Below are 16,019 nucleotides of genomic sequence, written 5' to 3'. Positions count from 1 at the left end.
GTCCATAGTAGGACATCTAATACAGAAACTATAGTACTGACTTAGTGTGCAGCTGTTCACATGAAGTTCAGTCCTTCTGTTTGGATGCTTGGCTTTGCAGTAATGAATACAATTTCAGATGAGATCTATGCTCACCTGGTGGATGTAGAACCTGTCATGTGTCTTCTGTATCTCAGCAGTTGTCACAAACTTGTTAAAACTTCTTTTAGTTACTGAGGTAGAAGACTCTGAGTTGAGAAGGTGGGATTTTAGGTGTTCAATTAGAATAGGCCCTCCCTTACATCAGGAGGAGGAGAGGTCTGTTGATTTGTCACATGCACACCTTTCCTTTGACTGCTCTTCTCCATTTATTTCTAGAGTTTAGTCCATGCAAAGAGGCATCAGGTGAAGACACCACCAGACCATGCTTGGGAGGCAGTTAAGAACTACTTGAGCATCACTTTTTTAAACTGCAAGATAACTCTGAAGCACAGGTTTATAAGCTTTATTTTCATCAATTTATATATAAAGAATACAAAGAAAAAAAAGACTTAGTGAGAGGAGTGCATAGCAAAAAGAAAAAGCTCAATTTTAAACTTGGGGCTTCCAGCTCTTGACCCATCCTACCCTTTTTTTTACAGATCTTTTGACTCCAACTGTGTGTATGTCTAACACATTTGAAATACGCATGCTTGCCAAACGGGGGGACAAAAAACAAAAGAGAAATTATGATCGGCAATTTGTGCTTTCTTGTGAAAATTCTTTTCGTCAATGAATTGCTCAACACTTGTGCTGTTGCTGAGACAACCATCAAATTGAGATGGAATAGGTAAGTCTTAACTGTGAGACCATTCTCCCCAAAATATCTTTAGAAAATTGTATTCAGACTTTGCAGTGAATGAGAGATCCTCTGAATATTTTCTACCGTGCAGTTCTGCAGAGATGTCTTAGAGTACAAATACATACATAAGTACCAGTTTAAAATTCTTTGCTTCATATTAAGATAAACCCAAACAATGTTTAGCTTTTCTCCACCATGATATTCTCTAAAACATTCTGGGTGAAAGCTGGAGGAAAATAAAAGTACAGAACTGTCAAAGAAATGACTTGTTTCTGATGGACCAATAATAAATGCTCAAGTGAGAACAGAAATAAGGACAGAAGTAATCCTATTCAACAAATTAAGCAGTATAGGGACTGTTTCTGCTAGATGTTTCTTTGATTTAAACACCAAATATTGTAAGATTTAAAAGAAAAATTTGGTGCATTCAGTGAGACTCTAATGTATACAGAATTAGGTACATCATGTGCAAACAGCTTCTGTTTCCTGATTTCCACGGAGTTTTAGCTTTTAAGCCTACAACTGCCTAACACTCACACTGGAGGCATGTGGTCTCAGTCAGACATCTAGAGAGGGGGACTGCAACAGTTAAAAGTCCAGAGTGCCAAGCTGTCATGAAGTAGGAAGGATTCTCTTCCCTTCCCACTCAACATCATCTACAGACACAGGGGGCTTATGCTGCCTGGGTCCAAGCAGGTCTGGAAATACTGGAAACCTAAAACCAAGGGGGCCACTGGAGGTCTGTGCCCTCTCTCTCACCAGGAGCTTTTAAATGGATGATCATATTCTTTATCAAAGCTGTAGAATTAAGGAAGCGGAAGAATATTGTTTTGTAAGTGATGGAGTTGACTTATTAATAAGGTCTTAATAGTTAAATCCTGTTTTGAAAACATTCATCCCCATTCCCATCTCATCTCCTGACTTCCTTTTCACCTTCTATTCTTTGGTGACTGGAACACTTTGCTGTTTCCATTATTTATAGCCAAAGCTAATAAGCAATCATGTCTGACAAGCAGTGGATAGAGGATCTCCCACCTTATGTTCTAGTCCACAGAAAAGTCACTTTGAAGGAACCATTCACCCAAAAAAATACCAGCCCACAGAGAAGGTGAGTCAGACACTGGTGACAATAAGCACCCAGAGGAGCCACAAGAGAGTGGTGACTTCAGAACCTGTAAAAGCAGATACTTCTTAGTCTAGTCACATGGTCTTCTTGCTGGAAGAGCTTGGCTCTGTCCTCATGCCAGAGGATGATGACATTCATTGGGAAAACTTATTTTTCAGACTTATTTTTAGGTCTGCATCCTATTTTATTTTTTTCCCCCAAATAAAGCCATTTTCAGTCTAACCATAGGAAGTCCAAATTGAGGTGTTTAGCAGATAGATGATAGTGAATTCCAGTTCTCCTAGATAACCTTGATCAGGGATATAAGTTGCTGGTGCTATTCATTTGGGTAGGTTTTCAGGTTGGTGCTAGCTTTTGCTGGGCATTTTCCTCACTGCCATATTCCAGAGTTACACTTCATGCAGTGGTGCAGCTCTCAGTTGCAATACTATTTCCATTTCTCCTCAGCATGAGAGAAACAACTAGAATCCTGGCTTGCAATCTGTCTCACTAATGCTTAAGCTGGTGTTCACAGCCCTAAGGGCTTGTAGGCAATTTAATTACATTCATTTCATAATTTCAAGTGATGGTATTTTGTAAACATTTTTAATGTATCATCATTAATATACTAAGGAATGAAATCTATTTCTGCCAAGAAAAAGGAAATAAATCTTCACTATCTCTTTGGTCCACTAGTTTACATTTAGAATAAAACACCTTTTCTGAAAAGCTGTTGGAGACATATGCTTCCATTATTATCTCACAGTGATTTATCACTAACTCTAAAATAAACATTATATCCAAGTTACCTGCTTGCTACTGCCCTTACTATGCTGTTTCAGAATATCTTAAAGAATCAGAATATGAACATTGATGTGGATTTGTTGAATAGGGAGTTTTTTTGCCTGTACTCTGTTTTAGTATTGTTGCCACATGTATATTTTCAAATTGTTTTAAGCAAGAGGGAGAGAAACAAATAAAACCAGAACTGCCAGCTGAAATCCTAGCTGGAGAAGGTAAACTCACACATAGAAACCAGTACTGAAATCTCCTTGTTGGAAGGATGCTGAGTTGAAAATAATTTCATGTACTAGGGGAAAGGGTAGACTCATTAAAATATAAGGTATGCTATACCCTAAAAGCTGAGAGGATCTTTTCACCTACATATTTGGGCTGGATGACTTAGTGGAGCCCTCAATAGCTAGAAAGAGGCATAGACCATGGTCTGAGATGTAATTCTGCTGTCAGCTACCCAGAATCTCTCAGTTTGTAAACTGGGCCCTTTGTTTTCCACTTTCCAGCCACTTTTGCAAGTAACAAATAGCCCTGTTTCCAATAGAGTTAAGAAGAAGGTGTTTTCTTGTAGCTGAAAGATCAAGGTGACCCAAGGTATAAGACAAGTGGAACCTGTAGTCCTCTGCCTTAGCATGAGGTGCCTGCCTCTTGGTTAACAAATCACAGACTGCATGCACTTCAGAGGAACAACTCCATTAAATTATGGAAATTTACTTGTATTTGAGATAAGAGTCCAGGGACCCCCTCAGTATAAGACATCCTTTTATGCCAGAGCTAGGTAAACCAAGAATAATTAACAATTCCAGAACAACTTACCTTGAGTTGAGGTTCAGGAGGAGAATGTAACAAAGAAGAGGGTGAGGTTTGAGGAAGTTATACTTGTGTGGCTACATTTTAAAAGAAAAAGATGACTAAAAGCCACTTGAGTACTTCCTGGTGGCTAATCTTACTAATTTTTGTTTTAAATGTTTGATATGTGTTGCAAATCTAGTTCTCACACTCTGTACAAAATTAGAGCTCAATTAAGGAGTTGGGACATCATTGCCCCAACTTGAAAAATGAGGGGAAAGAGGCAGAAAGGTCACTACTCAGCCCTTTGTTACTGCACCTTTCTCTTCTTTGTTTTTGGTGATCACTCCTGCAGTAAAATTTGTTAATAGCTATGTGAGGGAAACTTCTCTGCTCCTTCACTAAAAACTTCACCCAGTGTAGTAATTCTCCCCTTAAGCCTTTTTGTTAAATGTCTTGGGCAGTGGATTAAGCCTGAATATTTAAGATACTTGTCTCCATTTTGGAAAGGCTGGTTTAGGCTCATAAAGTTCTTTCATTTCAGGAAGCATACTAAATCCTGTTCTGTGCTTCCAGTTTGTTCTGAGCTTGCGCAGTGGCAAAACCGCTGTGCAGAAATTTTGGGCTGGTTATTTTAAAAAATAATAAATAATTGCCATTGGGTATGAAACTCTGATTGAGTGCAGTGGAGACTACTGCTTTAGCATTATTAGAATAGCACTTCATGGTTTTAAAGCATTGAGAAGAATTGTTTTTTTACCATATTTAAGCTGGTGTATGCAAATTCAAAACCTGAAGGATTGCCTATAGATATTTGACAGATATAGTATAAATAATGCTATGAGGTCCTAGAGCAATGTTGTGTTTTGCCCTGTGGAGGTAAGCTCTGTGTTGCATATTTATTTACTTCAAATGTTTTCTATTTTTCAACATCATCTCTAGTTTTGTCTGGTAGATCTTTAGTATAAAATATAGGCATGCAGCACAGAATACCACATTAGGTTTTCCTGGCAAAAATGCATGTAACCTGCTAGAAGACAGGAGCTGAGGTTAAAAATGGTATGTGGCAGTGCAAGGTGGAGACTTGGGAGTTTAAGACACTCTAATTATTCACTAGACCAGTATGCTTCTGTCATCTTCACCAATTCAGAATAACACTTGGAAAAAACAAGTGACCCTCACTATCATACATAATGTGGCAGCTTAATTGGCAAGGAGAGGGTGAAAAGTAGGCTAGGAAAACCCTTTGAGACTGATGGAGCATATTTCAGTGGCTTCATCAAGGTAGTGTTCCCCAGGTGATTGAAAGCAGCAAATATTTCATGAGGAAAAAATAAAAAAGGTGCTTCAATGGCAGAACCCCAAACAAATTATCACAAACAGTTGGGGGTTTTTTTGATACTTTTATATCCTATATATCTAGAGGAAAAGTAAAAGAAAATTATTAATTTTAATAGCCACAAATTATGGTGATATTGTACACAAAGATGACTTGCATTTGCAGTGAGATTTCACTAAGAGAGGTTTTCAGTTGTAATGCATATTAGCTTTCATCAAAGGAGGGAAGCAGTCAGCAAGAATTTTTGTGCAGGTTACCACAAAGCATGTCCTTTTGCATATGTGACCAGAACAGACATAATACTGAAGCACCCTTGACTTCTTGGTCACAGAGCCTATCTAGGTCCATGAGTCTCACAAAACTCACATTTCTTCAATATTTGATTTACAGACAGATTCTATAAAGAACCTTTAAAGTGTAAACAACATAGACCACAAATTAAATAAAGACTGTTTTTTGTTGTTGTTTTGACTTTCTAGGTAGCATAGTAAAACTACAAAGAAAGTAACTTCTGGAGCTTTCTGGACAAGTACAGTGATTCTGCTAGATTTAAATAAATAAATAAAACTTCAAATATCTATTTAAACAAAATTCATGGCCCCATTACTAGAAGAGGTATGTGTCCCAACATCAATATAAAATTAATCATGTATATTTTTCAGTAATATTTTCTGTCAAAAATATATCACCATGTGATTTTGCTTCTTTAACATTACTAACATGTACCATGACAACTACTATAAGCTACTGGTTTGACCCAACAAAATGCATGGGAAATTGGAAAACACTTTCTCCTGTGCACACATAGTGTGCACTCCTGTGCACATAGTGTAAGTTGTTACCACCAAGGGTCCATGTTCATATGAGTAGAGTAGATGCTCTAAAAAATCTAGATTAATTTGGGTATTTTAAGTGACTTAATCATATTTGAAATGGAAATGCATTAGCTAGTTGTAAATTGTCAGTTAAAATAATTCCTGATCAGCAGTGACTAAAAATATTTGAGGGTAATGCTGTTAATCCCAGTCTTTTGAACCATGTGTTTGCATCCTAAGACCACACATCTTCATGTATGCTCTATGCAAAGGTAGTTGAGTAGCTGAATGGATCTGGCTGGAGTTTTTGGTTTAAGGCAGGTTTACAGACGATCTGAGCATGGATATTGTTTATGCTACTGGAAAAAGAAAAATTTAAAATATAAAATGGGAGTTTTGTCTGAGAGTGAACTACAGATATTTATGATCATCATGCTCAGTTCTGAGATACAATCAGGGATATAATATTCACACCTTACTCGTTGTCATACTTCCTCTAATACCTACAGCTCTGACCTGAGAGTAAACTATGTCAATTATAATGGGCCATGCATGATCAGAGATGTCTCTTCCCAGAAAGAAGAGAAAATTGCTCTTCTAACAATTTTCAAGGCTGGTAAAATTTTCATTTCTGAATCCAATAAATAAATAAAAAGTACAAGGAGATGTTTCAATTACACAAGTCTGTCAAACCATACAAAGAACAAAACATTTCTTAAACTGACTGCTGTGTGGTATGTTAATTAGTCATCATCAGGGAATGAAAGGCTCCGTTGGCACGCAGGTGCATGTGAGACAATATTAAAGGAATATATATGCATGGAGCCTCAAATCTAATCATCTTATTTGCAATCTGTTACTGAGCTAGAATTTAGTTAAACATCTTGGAGATGTACAAAATCTCTTGTAGAAGAGGCATTGGCTCTTAAGTAATTGGCAGCAGTGCTAGCTCATTAGAATAGTCTCTCCTCTGACATGTCAAATGTGCCCTGTGTTGAGCTGTTCAATTATCAGCAACTAATTTTTCCTCTTCTCACATCACTCAGCATGACAAACCAGTGACATTAACCACATGGGTTAAGGCCAATGCCAGTCATTGTTTACATCTCAGGTTAGCCAATTCTCTTTCAATCAATGCAATGTCTCTAAAAATACAATACAAATAGAACTGGTGGCGTGGTCTTCATAAAAATCACGTGACTTCCCCACATTTCAAAAAGAAAACAATAAATTATAGATGTGCAGTACAAACTGTGATATGAAACTGGCTATATTTAACTTGAAGACTATAAGGACCACACTTCTAAAAGGAACTGGTTGCTGCATTTGCCAATACCAAGCTTGTAGGAGATACCAAAACCTAGAGTTTCAGAGAAACACAGGATAAAACACCCATGTGGAGGAGGTCCCTTAGCTTTTCTCACACTGAATCAGGTTGTCAGTAGTACATTCACCCAGGTAATGCCCAAGCCCTTCTCCTAGGTGATTGGAGTCAAATGGTAAGAAACCTGGGGTATCCTTTCTTGCATGTGTTACTTCCCATAGGTTGGTACTGGATTTCAGCCACTGTTGCACATCTTTTATTTGGGTTAGTTAGGTTCCTCTCAAGCTCACAGCTTTCCCTAGTCTTTACCTAGCTGAATAATTTAGTGCATTTTATCTGTGTAATTTGTGCATTTTATCACCTCAGTGCTCTCCTGTGGTCAAAGATCAGTGATAAATAAGGAAAGCAATAAAATATGTTATTCAAACCATACTATCTGCTGCCTTGCTGTGCCAGCATTAGCCATGAGAGCAAGCGTCTGTTCACACTTATCCACAGCATATTGCTGATCATCCCTCAGTCCTGGCATAGAGCAGCACTATGCTGTTCACTCTTTCACTTCCTAACTTCAGCAACAGCATCTCATGGAAACGTAGCAATGAATCAGTGAGTCTAACATCTACTTGAGGACAACTAAATCTTATATTTTTCTTATCGCCAGTTTTGTAAGCAATAGTGATGGAAATCCGCAAAGTACTGTGACTATCATGAATTTAAAATGCTGATAATATGCTTCTATATGCATACCAAATCCTGCTGATTCTGTCAGTTTGGAAAAAGCTGCAACCTAAGTGGAGCAGAGTGATGTGCTCTGAAGTTAGCTGGAAGGACGTGAATCATAATTCTAAAGAGGGAGGTTGGAAGAAAGACCAAACAAAGGTAGCCAGTAATATTAGAAATTTTTTGAGCTTTCTGTTCCTAACCAATGTGTAAGTGTAAGCTCTGACAAAGAGGCGCTTATCTTGTCCTGCACATGACATTTGTGATCTGCTGAATCTTGTTCCTGCAGCCAAGGACACAGCAACGTTTCACTCACCTACTTCAATCCCCAGCTTTTCACGTTTAGCCAAAGTCTTGTAGCTGGTTACCTTCTGAAATGAGCACCTACCATCATTTTTTTTTCTCCAGCTTTGCTTTCACTGACAATAGAGTAACACAAGAGCCATGTTAGCCTCCTTGAGTAACGCCTATGCATGGGGTCTGGCTGCAGGCTGAGCAGTAACCCAGCACTAGTAATGTAGTGGGAGTGTCTCAATGTGGCTCCTTGTCTCCCTCTTTTCCCCCTCCCCTCCCTTATTCTCCTCCATGATGCATAAATATAGTCACTTGATTTCAGAATTTTTTATAACACTGTGTTTTGTCTGAATTTTGACTTTATTTCCTGTTTCATTTCTGGCACACAAAGGTTTTGTTACACTGCTTTTGGTTGCTCTCTTTACATAAAGGGAGTAAAAATCTGTACACCACATTTAAATATATATTTCTGTAGTATAGACACCAGATAAAACAAAAAGGAGAACATGGATGCTCAAAAAATTCAGTAAATACACATAAGGGCTGTTATTAAAAGTATATTCATCCAGAATCATACCAGTCTCCCTGAGCATAGCTGGGTTCCCTTGTGCAGTACATGCAGTACTGTACCACTGTGGGAAAATACAGTGTGGAGGGAATTTCTTTGCTTATGATGGGAATAACATAATAAATACATCCTGAGATGGTCAGGATAGCTATTACTGTGCTGTGGCAAGCTTGGGCCTTTAAATGTCTAGCCATTTTTCTTTTTTAAAGGGCTCATTTTATATACGGTTCATCATTGTACCACTGACCTTTTCTCTTCTGACTTGCGCTGATGACATCATGGAAATGACAAGATTACCAGGAGCAATGGAAATATGTGCTTATCATTGTACAAATTAGCAAAGAGCTGGCAGCAACAGGAACATGATAGGCTGCTACATCTGCTTTGGTGCAGATGAGAAAGCCACATCCCAACCATCTAAAATCGACAATCAGAATTCAGTCAGAGACAAAACTCCTGTTTGTCCAGGAGCTTCTCTCAGTGCGGGAGCATCCAGATGAAAATGTCTGAATATTATCTATTACAACATGGAGTTAAACCTATTTTCCACTTTCAGTAGATAAATAGCACAGTTGCTTATCAATATCTCCTATTTTACATGTGGAGCTTAAGCATGTTTTCTGGACAGAATTTCAATAATTCCTTCCACATAACAACCTCCCCGCTCATTTTAATTCCCTTATTCAGTTTTACAGTTATAGTGAGCACTGACATGCTTCAACTGTATTTCAGGGTGGTTTTAAAATTCTCTTAAGAATATAGGGTTCTTGTACTATCGCTTGAAATGCTTTAATGTTCCCAAGATGTTAGCCTTCATTCAGTATAGAAATATTATTAGGTTTGTAGCAAAGCTTAACTAGTAGATTCATACTCATAGTAAAAGTTAAGCATGGTCTTAGTACCATACTGAATTGGGGTCTTGGAAACATAACTCTGCCTGCTGATTACTAGGATAGTGCTGTAGAGTGAATAAAATACTTAAATGGATGTCAACTAGGTAAGAGATATGGATGATCACATAGAACACAATACTTGTGTAATCATACCCTGGCTATGAAGAGAATGAAGAGGATATTTTGAGTTGTGCTACTTAGGTGATCTGCCAGTCCAGCAGACCTCCTCTGGCTTCTATCCCGATCACCATTTCCTCTCCTCCCCCCCAAAAAAAAACCCAAACAGAAAACAAGAAAAACAAATCTGGATGCTGTTTTCTGTTTACAAGTTTGTTTTCTGTGCATTATCAGAAGTTGCAGGTGACTACGGAGTAGATGAGGTGAGGATTAGACTGCAGTAGGTCAGTCCAGGGCCGCTCAGGTGCAGCAGATGTTGTGATGACTGCAGGTATAAAAGGAGATTTTGGTTTCAGTAGTAACATTGCATGGTTTTTTGCGGTGGTTTCACTATACCTGCGGAGAATGTTTGCTTTTTACCATTCACAAACAGGTAAATGTCTCTGTAAGAAAAGGCTTTTCCTTTATGCTCAAGAATAAAATGGTTTTTATATACCTCCAGTCCCAGATTGAGGGAAGAAGTGAAGGCACAATCAAATATACAGAGAGAAAAATATTTCCCTGGGAAGGTCACAGTGCACTAATAAAGAATGTCCTTCAATAATCATTGTGATTTTAAGGAGAGTAATTATTTAGTATCATCTTCCTTTGCTTTGTCAGGATTTCCTTTAGTGTTCTTTTTTCCTGCGTTCCCACTACTCCTGTGGATCATGCACATGGTGTTAGTGAGACTGAACAAGCTGTACTGGGTAGCCCGGTGCTCTATGTCTTTATCAACAGAAAAAGATGGCAGAACAGCATCTGTTTCCCTGACTGCAGGCATTCTGGTACTTTATCTGTATGTTTGTAGCTGGAGGCTATACTAGATCTCTTTGCTCTTGTGGTTTGGTAATTCTAGTAGCAGGTAGCTTTGGCAGCATTTCATATCTGTAATTGTATCCGTGACTGTCCCTCAGTGAAGTGGATGTGCTCATTTCTATCCATGATTCTTTTATCCTAATTGAGTAACTGGAGCTCACTAATGTCTGACATGACTCAAAGTACACACTAGGTGATGGCCCTCATACTACTGTGCCACGTCATGGTTTTCCTACTGCTTCTAGATCTCCCTGTGGGTAGCAAAAGAAACCTATAGGCTCCCTGCCCAGGTTGGCACCTCCCTGGGAAGTGGCTCTATGCATTTACTCAAATTAATTGGCATATACAGAGAGAGACAGAGGAAGAGGTTTGTGGAGAGATACCAGCTTTAATGCAGGCAGGCTCATCTTTCTCTGCAGTCAGTGAAAAGGGAAAGGTCTCCTCTGTATACAGCTCCTGGTTTTCAGATTATTAAGTGACTACTCCAGGCATCACGATTCCCTTTAAGTTTTCAATTTTTTTTTAGCAGGCAGTTAAAAATTAGCTAACTATGACTCTGTAATAAACAATGAATATCAGCAGTGTTAGACCAAACAGGGAATTACCAAAAATCATCAGAGTACTGCAGTTAAATGCAAGGTAATCCCCAAATTCACCAATATATGCAAGTCAGTAAGTTTCAGAAAATGTGTCCAAATCCCTGGCCCACTTCCAACTTTCTGAACTCAGTCAAATTTGCTGTTGGTTAAAGAGCTTAGAACAGTAAGTGGAAAATTTAATGCAGAGCACTTCAGCCTTTCATTCTCCATCTGACAGGAGATGCTTCCGTTTGGGCTCTTCATTTGTCTCAGAAAAGTGTGGATGTGAGTCTCTTCCCATCACACCCCATACAGGCAGTCTCAACAGTCTCCTCTTCCAGTATAACAGGCTTTTGGAAATCCCTCGCTGTATTTATGTCTTGTAAAGATCCTATTGCACTGTCAGCACTTAGCACCAGATAATAATTCTGAAGGTAGACACTCCCATCACAGACCACAAGTTACTTCTGTTGATTTCAAATACAATGCTGCTTTTCCATCCATTCCATTCAGGAAAGATTTTGGCTTAGTCACCCTCACTATATACATCATTTGAGTAATACAAGAAAAGTAACACACTGGAGGAAACTCCTAGACAGAGGCAATGCTACTTTATACTAATTCCTAGAATGGGGGAAAAAGAAAAAAAGAAGGACTTTTTTTTCTTTGAACGTGAGATATTAATTCCAATGAAGTTATGGGAGTATTGTTGCTGCCTTAGATACGGCTGGGAGATAATAAGTCTTTCTCTTCAATTTGTAAGTCCTTTGAGTACCTGGTTATTAGTTATTGGCCCTCATTAACGGCAGGTAACTAATAGTTAAGTCTTAACCTCAAATTAACTGTATAGAAAATAAAAAAATTTCAGTTAAAAAGAGTGTCTCCAAGTTTAGTTTTATCTGGTTCCTTCACCATAATCAGAAGAAACAGAAAAATATATATGGAGTGAGCACAGACACCACACTACCAGTGTGTCTGGCAAGGAGAGCATATTTTAGAACTTCACACACAGCTTGCTTTTGAAGCAATCTGAGACTAACAGTGGGGAAGAGGTGTTAGAAGGGATTCTTTATATGTTACCAACAAAAAGGCTGTTATTAATGCAGTAGCAGAATCTTAAGTTACAGGCAGACATGAGACATGGCTGCTCATAGCAGGACCCAGATGCAAAGCTAGAAAAGATACATAATGCTTCCCATAGCAGCATCTGGCTTTTTGGCAGAGTCTACACACTTGGGCATTGACAACTCTGGATTTGCTTTGTAGTCTTTCAAACAGTTGGATTGCAGCGGCCCTGGGCAAAACTGCAGAACCTTTTCCTCCATAGCACATCATTTTACATAGCATTTTACAAAAGAATTACCACCGAAAATGAACATAGTCTGTGCAATTAGTCTGATAATTAAGACTTAAGTACTGGACAGAGATCAAAGTGCTTGTAATCTGCAATAAAGTTCCTAGAGTTGTAAGGATTTTCAAAATGTTAGCTTGTGCTTTATTGCACCTTCCATTTATTGTGTACCCATGATAGCAGCAAACACATTTTCCCAGTGGATATCAGCATGTATAACTGCAACACCTGTTACTACATAAGCCTGGTGTTTCTCACAATATGATTACTCTGTCAACGACTGCCATAAAAGGTGGCATCTGTATTCATCAAAAAGAGTTATCAATAAATGTAAAGCCATACCACAATTAGAGATCTCCAAGGAAGAACAAATCCAACAAAAAAAAGTCAACGACACTATTTAATTACTAAGATTGTTAATCAATAAAATGTCTTCATAACTTTTAATTAAATTTTTATTTGAACTGAATGTTTAGAGAATCTGATTCTTTGTTTTTGTTTCATTTAACAGTTGCACTACTAAAGTACTGGTGACATCTGTGAACAACCATCCTCATGGGGACACTTCATGTCTGTAAGTGCATTTTGTCACCTACAGAGGGTGTTAAGAATCTTGTTAAAAATAAAGGAAATAGTTAGGAGACATCTCACTGTAGCCATTATTATAGTGCAAATTACCAGGTAGAGTAATCCAGAAGCTGTCAGGAAAGGTTAGTAAGAAACAGTGTCAGGAAATCAACCATTCAGCAATTCATCACGGTCTAACACTAGCTCTAAAATGAAAGCTTTTAAAAGGCATTGTTTTATGAAGTAAGGGATATTATCTTTCTTTCTTTTTTTTTTTTTTTTTTGCAGTGAATAAAGATAACTAGCTGAGTGGTTCTCTCATGAAAGACATAATGATGGAAAATGTCAATTATTTTATCGCACAAATCTGCAGGTGAGGTAAAAAACAGAGAGAGGTTGCTTCAGTTGAAGGAACCCATTGCAATATAATACCTCCCCTTTATTTTCGTTTTAATTTTGGAATATACGGTCTGATTTTTGCAATCCTTATTAAAAAAAAAATGACAGGCTTTCTAGATTACCAGACCCATCCCTAGAGGCTCTCTAAGGTGTCATGAAAATACAAAATTTGCCTTACAGGAAGTTTTTACGTGTGCAGACTTGATACTGATTGTAACAAAGATTGCCATTGTTCTGTTAAGGCATATTGGAAGAGTTTGTTGCCATTTTTTCTTGTAGGGAAATAAAGGTTATCTGCCTCTTCCTTTGACTTCCAGGTTTAGCTAGTGAGTGAGTGCCTTCTGATGTTGACTATCGATAATGATTTTCCACTGCTGCAGTGCCACTGAAGTGGCCATAACTGTTCTCCGGTATAACATTCTGTTTTCATAGTGCACTGTCTGAGGAACACCATTGCTTCTGGTTTGGAGTTCATTGCCTTGCCTTCATAACCATGTCAGAGCACTGGACAGAAAAGTTGGTCTTTTATAAACAGCTAAAATTGTACATCGGGTGGTGCTGGGGTGGAACCAAATACAAAAACCCGCCAAACCACCAAAAGACTGAGCCAGTCAAGAAAGAATAGTTTGCATAGTAGTGTTTTCTTGGTTAATTCTGGTGAAGTGGAAGGAAGGCAGTACAGTTTGCATAAAATTTTCTTTTGCGAAGAGAAAAAGTAAACAAACATCTGCTGTAAACCTGTTGGTTAGGTGCCAGCATCCCCACAGGTCTAAAATAGCTTTTTAATACTTAAGAACCAGAAATATGGCATGAAAGAAAGTGACCCAAAACCTGTCCTTGTATTCCATATGAAAATTTCCCAAGAACTACCAGTAACCAGGGATTGCATTGGTGTAATAAATAAATAAATGTTAAAAGACAGTTGTCTCGGATTGAGGGCACCCCATAAGTTTAAGTGATCGCTGGAAGAGCTATGAAGATGATAAACAGAAATAGCAAAGAGGAGAAGACTGTATAAGATGGCAAGTTCAAGAACATCACACTTTACTGAAGTCTCAGAGAGCTCTTGGTGTGCTATACAGCCTATGTAAAACTATGAAGAAGACTAACACAATTACCGATTAATAATTTTTTAATGGGGCTGATTGATGATTAGATGGCAGAAAGTTTAATCACAAGCACAAACTCACATCAAGTTTGCACTGATGATAAAGGGTTATATTTATATCCAGCCTTAATGTGCTACCAAGGGCTAGTCTTCATTTGCAATGTTAGTGATATTTTCTGAAGACTTGTCAGAATGGAGCACTCACTTTTCATGGATATAAAAATACCCTTATGAACAGATAATAGCATCAATCACTTTTAGTATTTGGATGTCAGATATGTATGAAAAACCTGCTAACTACCTTCAATAAAGAACTTTAAAAATTACTCCTCAAAATATATATATATTAATTCACAGTAGAACAGATTAAGAGAACGCTCCTTCCATGACACATTGGATAAGAATCTGTCTTGTTGCAATGCTAAAAATTCTCAATCCATCTCTTAAATGCAGATTCAGGGCACCATCTCATATTTCCTTGTCAAATAAATTATGCCTTATATCAAAGACCACACAGATTCCTACTTAACAAAACAGGGGCATCTGAACATATCGTAAATGTGAAATATGAAAGAGAACAAAATGAGACAGCCAATAAAATGTAGATTTGTAAGTCAGATAGTATATACCTTAGAAATACTGTTACCAGTACTCAGAATTTGTGACTAAAGAAATATTCATAATTTGTTGCTAATTTTCCACACTGATTGAAACTTTCTTATAATACAAACCAGAAAAAAATCTGAGGGAAATTAAAAGAAGAAAAGTAGCAGATGAAATTGTGTTTAAATGTACATGCTTCTATATTTGCGTATAGAAAAAGATATTTATCTTTATTTCTCTCTTTTTTCAATTAAGAACTAATCTGGGAAAAGGATACATATTATCAAAGGATGAAGTTTGAAGATATGCTATTATTGAGAATAGTCAAACGTAAAACCATAAATAGAAATTGTCTATGGCTGTCATAATATGTGTCTGGGCAATAAAATGGTAGCTGAGGTTCATGTCCATAAGGGCAAAAAGAAGTATGAAGAAATCAACTCTAAGCAAACTACTGCTACTCAAGGATGAGATCTTGGATTGGGTTGCTTTATAAAACCATTAATTTGGTATTCCTTAGTTTTCATAAAGCAAACTATGACAAGAATAATTTGGAAAGAACTTTCAAAGAAAATACTGAACTGATTAGACCTCTGATATTGTTCTAGTCAGAGTATAGTAGAAAGTTACTCCACAACTTGTCTCTAATCATCATAAAAATACATTAATAATGTGTGCTTTCCTTCTAGAATGAATGTTTCTCCTTTTGCTTCCCTGTATTAGGAGCTCAGCATACTGAAGCAGCTTTCCCAGATGAAGACTCCAAAGAATCTCTGGCTAAACAAGAGAGTTAGCTAGAAGGTAGGAATTCTAAAGTATGTAAGTAATTAGATAATTATTTTTTTAGTGGTTTAGTTAATACGCTGTACTTCATGGACAACTGGCTCCTGCCAATAGACTTTCACACTGATATTGCAACTAGATTATGGTATGCCTTGCTTTCTGATTCAAAATGAAGTTTTGTGGTATATAACTG

At 37.6% G+C, this 16,019-nt stretch overlaps 1 long non-coding RNA gene across 1 annotated transcript; it reads left to right on the top strand.

The window, feature by feature from the left end:
- The first annotated feature begins 760 nt into the window (after window positions 1-760).
- LOC120324589 lies at window positions 761-15,807 on the top strand. The gene is made up of 3 exons (XR_005566013.1): window positions 761-808; window positions 12,878-12,940; window positions 15,767-15,807. It is a non-coding gene; the product is annotated as an uncharacterized LOC120324589 (long non-coding RNA).
- The last annotated feature ends 212 nt before the right edge of the window (window positions 15,808-16,019 follow it).

The sequence above is a fragment of the Pipra filicauda genome, unplaced genomic scaffold (genome assembly GCF_003945595.2).
Source record: "Pipra filicauda isolate LSUMZ 115617 unplaced genomic scaffold, ASM394559v2 scaffold5_size6683894_pilon, whole genome shotgun sequence".
In the NCBI taxonomy this organism is placed as follows: domain Eukaryota; kingdom Metazoa; phylum Chordata; class Aves; order Passeriformes; family Pipridae; genus Pipra; species Pipra filicauda.
The sequence above is the reverse complement of the archived record's forward strand: the minus strand, read 5'-3'. Positions and strand labels throughout refer to the sequence as shown.